Source organism: Terrapene carolina, unplaced genomic scaffold, assembly GCF_002925995.2.
Source record: "Terrapene carolina triunguis isolate 2854851 unplaced genomic scaffold, T_m_triunguis-2.0 Scaffold189, whole genome shotgun sequence".
NCBI classification, from domain to species: Eukaryota; Metazoa; Chordata; order Testudines; family Emydidae; genus Terrapene; species Terrapene triunguis.
Window position 1 is genome coordinate 11,202,962 of NW_020664540.1, and position 6,569 is coordinate 11,209,530.

The window sequence follows — 6,569 nt, forward strand, 5'->3', positions numbered from 1 at the left end:
ACCGCTATTTATCGGTGTATAGCAACACTGGATAAACATTTTTAGAAGGGAAGTAATGAAGAATATCATATCTAATTTAAACTGCAGGAGAAGTTAGGTAGGTGGGATATAATTACCTATGCAGAATGTCACGTAACCCCTGTTGGAATTCTGCCAGGGCACTAGGGTAAACACCTCAGCTCTTATGAAAACACTTTGGGGATTGTTAATTGCCATAAACGGTCATGTCTGTAGCTTGGTGTCTCACATGCAGCACCTCCAGCAGTAGAATGCCCTCAAACACCATGTGGGGCAATGGGTTAGTATCGTATCACTGGGAAGAGTGCTAGCTACAGAATCATTACCACTACTTTTGCAGAATCTGAGGCAAGCTGGCTTTCTTTGGAAGTGAGCCATGCAAGTACTGATCCAGTCTGATCCTGCTTAGCTTTTGAGGACTGACCATATTGCAACACCAGGTGGCAGGGCTGCAGGCCATAACTTTGTTAACTTACCATACTATGAGAGCAGAAAAAGATCAGGACAGAAAGAGGATGTCTAAGGGCTAGAACTGGTTGAAAAATTATTTCACAAAAGATTGTGAAATTCTGAAGTTCTTTTCCTTTGGGAGCTTGTAGCGAGGAGGCGTGCCCTCCCTCAGAGAGTGACAGGGAGGGACAGCCACGCAGCCTACAGACCTGTTTTCCATTTCCCCCCCTGCAAACATTTTCAACATTTTCCATTTCCTGAAAACATGTTTTTCAGCAAATTAAAATTTTTGATAAAACAATTCAGTTTAAAATAGCGGAGAAAATTTCATAAGAAAGGAGCATTTTGATCAATGGTGACAATTTCTGTAAAAAGTTTGGGTTTGAAAAAAGGCCATTCATCACTGAAAAAACCCTGTGTTTCAGGTTAGCTTAGTGTGTAACAACTAGTGTTCTAAGGAAAAAGTCCTACCTTCCATATACTGTATTTAAATTCCATGAATTTCAGTGGAAGTACTTAGGCCGTACTTAGAACAAAGTCTTGGTCCTTGCACAGAGCCTATTTACTGGGGTTCAGGGGTGGTCTGTATGGCTCTGAAATTATCTTTGTCCAGGGAATACACAGACCCACCTGCTACACGTTGCACTGTGATCTATCCCTCAAGTCTTCTCCTCTGCTAATTCGGAGGAAGCGCCCACCAAGCACCGTTCCATAGCTCACAATCCAGCGTCACAATGGCTTTCTGCAACCTCTACTTGAGTCAGGAGATTTGGGTCTAAGTGAACAATGCAAATTCAGTTACCTGAGACTAGTTATCCATTCTCATTGCTCTCTAGCTGGATGGAATGATGCTTGGGTCAGCAGAAATTGTCTATAAAAGACCCATTGACCTAGGATTTTCCATGCATACAGTTTCAGTCTGCTCCCTATTTTTCATATGTCACTTCTGAAGTAGTGTTTCCCTGCTGACTTGAGAACCTTCATGGGTCATGCTAAAAAAGTATTCAATGCTCAGGAAAGAAAAGAACATGTTCATATGCAAAGTGTTTTTTGCTTCTTCTTAGCTATCACACATTGGCCTAACAATTGAACCAAGTACATTATGAAACAACTTTTTTCAAACGGCTGCAATACAGGCCATGTGTAGGTTACATATGGTAACGCTCTAACCACTGAGGATCTGTTTTATCCTATGTACAAACCTGGTTTATGAAGCTTATAAAGAAGAGAGGCTTGGTACTGCAGTCTAGCACCCATAATTAATCCTGGAGACCGTGCGGCTTTAGGATCATTGGGGCTAACTTCAAATTAAAAAGTCACTATTAGCATGTGAAAGAGACACCATATGTTAAGTATAAACCCTCTGAAAGTTGCGGAATATATATCTATATTTTAGTATCTCTATTTATAGATACAATTAGGTATAAAGGTATCTCTGTCAATACATATCCCTATTTAGTGATCTACATCTATTATTATATAAATAACTCTCACTACATAGACAGATCTATGCCTATATAGTTATCTATCTCTATATATGTGTATATATATCTATACATCTATATATCTATATACACACACCTCTATGTTATATTTATGAATGAATAAATAGACTTATCTATATATAGACAGAGAAATGTCTATATTTTGATATCTATATCTTATTTGTATTTTTATATACACACAAAGAGATAGACGGATCCATGCCAGATCAAGATAGCTGTATGTTTATATCTATATCCATAAATGTAGATATACAACTTGTAGACAGAGATACTCTCTAACTATTTATCTGGCAGCACTTTGTAAAATACCATTGTTCTAAGGGTTAATACAATTGTCTCAGTCATCTGACATCTGAGTCTAAAATTCTTGTACAAATCTTTCACTGTCAACATAAAGTACAACAGGAAACCAACTTTAGTCAAATCTGTCGATCTAATCCTATTGCAAAATGGAGCTTTTTCATTTTTTCCCTACCATGAGTAATTTGTGGTTTCCCAAGGTGTTTTCGAATGTCAGGCCCATCAATTATAACAGGGAGAGAAGAAAGACACAAAGGGATTGCCAAAAATAAAACAAGAAAATCACTCCTTCCCCCCTCCCGCCCCGGGGGAAGTGGAGAGGACAGGTTTCCCTACATGCTCAAAATGGCAATAATTACCTTACTTAAAAGAGATTCTGGGTCTGATTTGCCACTGCCATGCCCCTCGGGGAGTCAATTACAGTGGTGCGGAGTCAATATACCAGTACCAGGTCAGAATGCCAGCATTTCGCATTCACTTTGCATGGCTGAAATTGCACAAGGGGCAAGGCTATGGAGAATCAGGCCCTTTCTGGTTTTCATGCTGGGGAAGAGGACAGTGTTTCACAGCCAATCTGAAAATGTGCAATTTCTCTCTCTCTCTCTGTCTGTCTTTCCTTCCGCCAACTCTCTTCTTCCATTCACTGAACCATGGGGCTAAATATAACAGCAGCACCTTTCTTCCCAGATACTTAAGCTGGGGAGGACATTACTGCATGCTGCACTCCACTGCAGATTTGTCTTAAGGTAATTATTTCTAATAGCTGTTATTGTTTTTCCTGCAGAAACTGTATTATAACCCCTTTTGTATCGTCGGCTGAAGCCTGTTGTTTCTGTAGCAAAAACAATAGGCCCACAGATTAGGACCGCATATTATGGACCCAGTAGCACAGCAGGCTTTCGGTATTTGTACCAATCCTATCAATTCTTGGCATCATTCCCCCTTTACTCCTGGTAATTAATCTTTTCATGAACGCTGTCACATTTAGAGCCATTTCATTAAGTTTCTGGTTGCTACATTTTATGTAACTCACTGCATCTCTCATCTGCTCCATCAGCTGGATAGAAGCACAGAGAGGTCATGCCGCAGGGATGGGGTTGCTTTTCTTCTGTTGGGTTTTTCTCTCCACGGCACACAAGTTCAAATAAATTGAACTATATGACAATCGCAGACAAGAAACTACATGTAAAGAACCTTAAGGTGGCAAAGTCAAGCACCGCCAAGTTAGAGCACGTCGAAATTAAGGTAGCCCATGAGACCTTAACTCAGTCCCCTTTACGAATTATGATACAGCTTTGTCCAGAGTCAAGGAGGAAAACAATGTCTCTTGGGACACATTGCAGTGCCCTTAGCCACAGGACAAATCCTGGCTTTTCTTACAGCTCTGGGCCTCTTTCACTGTCCATACTGTGCACTGAATGAGGAAATGGTCCTGTAGAACAAATAGCACGTGATCATTAATGGGGAATGATACTCACTTGCCTTGCAAGGTCATATTATTAGGCCTGGCTCAATAATAAGGGCTGTGAAAGCCACAGAATCATTAACACCAGGCAGTGGAAAAAGCAGAGACTAAAACTCATGGTCGCCTCCTGGCTCCCAGCCCAGCACTCCTGCCCATAGGTCAGAGTAGTGGAACAGCAGCTGCTGGGGGTGTCCCATCTGAAGCACAAGCTCAGTGGGGGCCCAAAGTGTGTTCAGTGCAGATTGAGTTTTCAGAGATTTCACAGCATCGTGTCTAGAAAGCTCTACTGAGCATGTGCAAATGGCAATTTCTGCAAGATTGTAATTTGGCTAAATCTAGGAGGATTTTCACAGGGGCAGAAAAAAGCACCTCTCTGACTCCACTATCCCTCTGCCAAATTTCATGCTCCTTCTCCAAATCATGGAGACATTATAGCTTTTCCTAAAGCCAGTTGGAAACAATTTTTAGCATTTGAAAAACTACCTCTTTTCCTCTAGACTCAGAAATGGTTGAGCCATTTTTGATAAAACATTATAAACAAATTCAGCCGGAGGCAGAGGATGAACAAGGAAAATGTCAGTTTAAACAGAGGATGAACAAGGAAAATGTCAGTTCAACGTTGGCAAAGTTATAAGCAACTGAAAACAGGGGCTTATAATGGAAAGTGTTAGAAAACCTTAACTATAGGTATTGGTGCCAGCTCTGCCTCTAATTAGGGACAATGGTTTTGTTTTAATAGCTCTCCCTTCTTTATGGGTAAATCTTGTCTGGGAGGTGTCTGCCTGAGTGATCTCAGGTTTTGCTTCTGTTATAATCAGAATGGGTCTGTGGGCATCCTATTAAGGTGAGATTTTAGTTTGGGTGGTGTTACGCCTGGCTCCCCTTCTTGGATGTTTCCTGCCCATTGTCAAGTCACAGTGCTCACAGTCCTTCCTCAGGGCAAAATCCTCCAGCAGAGCACACAGCCCCAACAGATGAGTTTGTAGGGCGGAGGAACAGAATTCTCGCTCCCAATCTGAAGTAGGCAGCGCAGAATCACTCCCCCCAAATCCACACCTATGGTCCTGCACAGACAGTGGCCATGGCGTTTAGCTGCTTGGCATGCAGCTTCTCTGTTTCATGGTCCCACCATGCAGTGCAGTTGCAGCATTTCCACTGGGTTTGGGGCCTCGCAGCCAGGCGCAAGGGGCACTAGAATTTGGCATTCGATTGTCACCCGGGCAAAACTCCCATTGGCATTGCTGGGAGCTTTGCTGGTGCAAGGACTGCCAGGCGGGGTGTAAATATAGACAAAGTCTTTTCTGAATGAACTGTTTCTGTAACTGCGCTTGGCTGAGTTCTTCTCGTCTGACACTGCATTCTGAAGCAGAAATCCTGCCCTCTTTCCATTATTTGTATCGCCTTTTCATCAAGGTATGGTATAGTGAGTGGATTTTTTTTTTATGGCCCACTGACCCTATTGCAATAGAGGAGGTAAAATATTTTCATTACCTTCTCCCCAGAATGTAGAAATCTTCAAAGAGGATGTAGGAGGGAGGTTACCTTCTTAACCCTAATTTCCCTACCACTGGCTTTGCTTGGCTGCTCATCACAAAATTAGTCCACACACTTCCATGCATTGGGGCACTGGGATTGTTGTAGGTTTGGCTTTTTTTAAAACAAGAAATCATTTCATATTGTAAACCCCGCGATTATTTCATGCTGTTTAAACTATATTTGTAGTCTTTGATCATACATAAGCAGACTGAAGTGAACTGCTGATAGAGGGAGAATATTGTTCTCAACATTTCTCTCTTTGTTCATTGCATTGTGCCTATAAGCTTGCATCAAATTTTCACCATGACAATGTGCCTTTGTTATTAATTCTTTCAGTACTACATATAGTGAAGCAACATAACTCATTCCCAAGTTTGGTGGTTATGTAATTTGTGTAAGCATGGGGATATATCTATATAGATATAGACACACACATAATATTCATCCTCACACTTACATATCTGTACATATATAACCAACAGCTCCCACTGAAGGCATCTCTGAACATCGATTAATTAGCCCCCAATTTAGCAAGGTATTTAAGCCCATGCCTAACTTTAAGCAAGTGAGCGTCCCTGGTCCTGCAGAAGTTTAAAGTGAGGCACGTGCATTAGGTACCTTGTTGAATGAAGGCTTTAGATACGAAGGACATGGGCACCTTGGGCAGATAGCAACTATAACATAACATATATAAAGCACTTTCCAGCCAAAGAGCGTTGCAAACAACAGCACGCTAAGGCTCACAAGACCCCCGTGTGCCAGGTCACTATTGTTATCCTCATTTGCAGATAGAAAAGATGAGGTTCAGATAGGGTAAGTGGATACCACAAGTCATGTAGCACGTCAATAGCAGCTGGGAAGAGAACCTAGACGGAGCAGTTCTTAGTCCTGTTCTGCTCTCTTTCTTTTACAGATTACAAGTAATTATAATTAGGTCACATGATGTACTAAGTGACTTATTTCTCTTTCAATAAGCGCCTAAGGACTGGGCTTTCAATGGGAGTTGCGCATCTCAGTCTCGAGCTTCTATGCAAATCCCAGCCTAGAGAGTCCAAAAAATACATTCAAAGATTAAGTATTCCAAAAGCAGGACATGACAAGGCAGCTTGTGCAGCCTTTACTCTGCCCTGTGCAGCCTTTACTCTGCCCTGTGCATATGTGCATTGCATGTATTTAATTGCATGATCACCTGCTATTTCTCCAACAATTCAATAGATCACCATCAGACATTCTTTTTTCTACAACCAGGGTTTGTTTTTGTTTTTAAGAAAACAAAAGACAAGAAAGAATGTTTG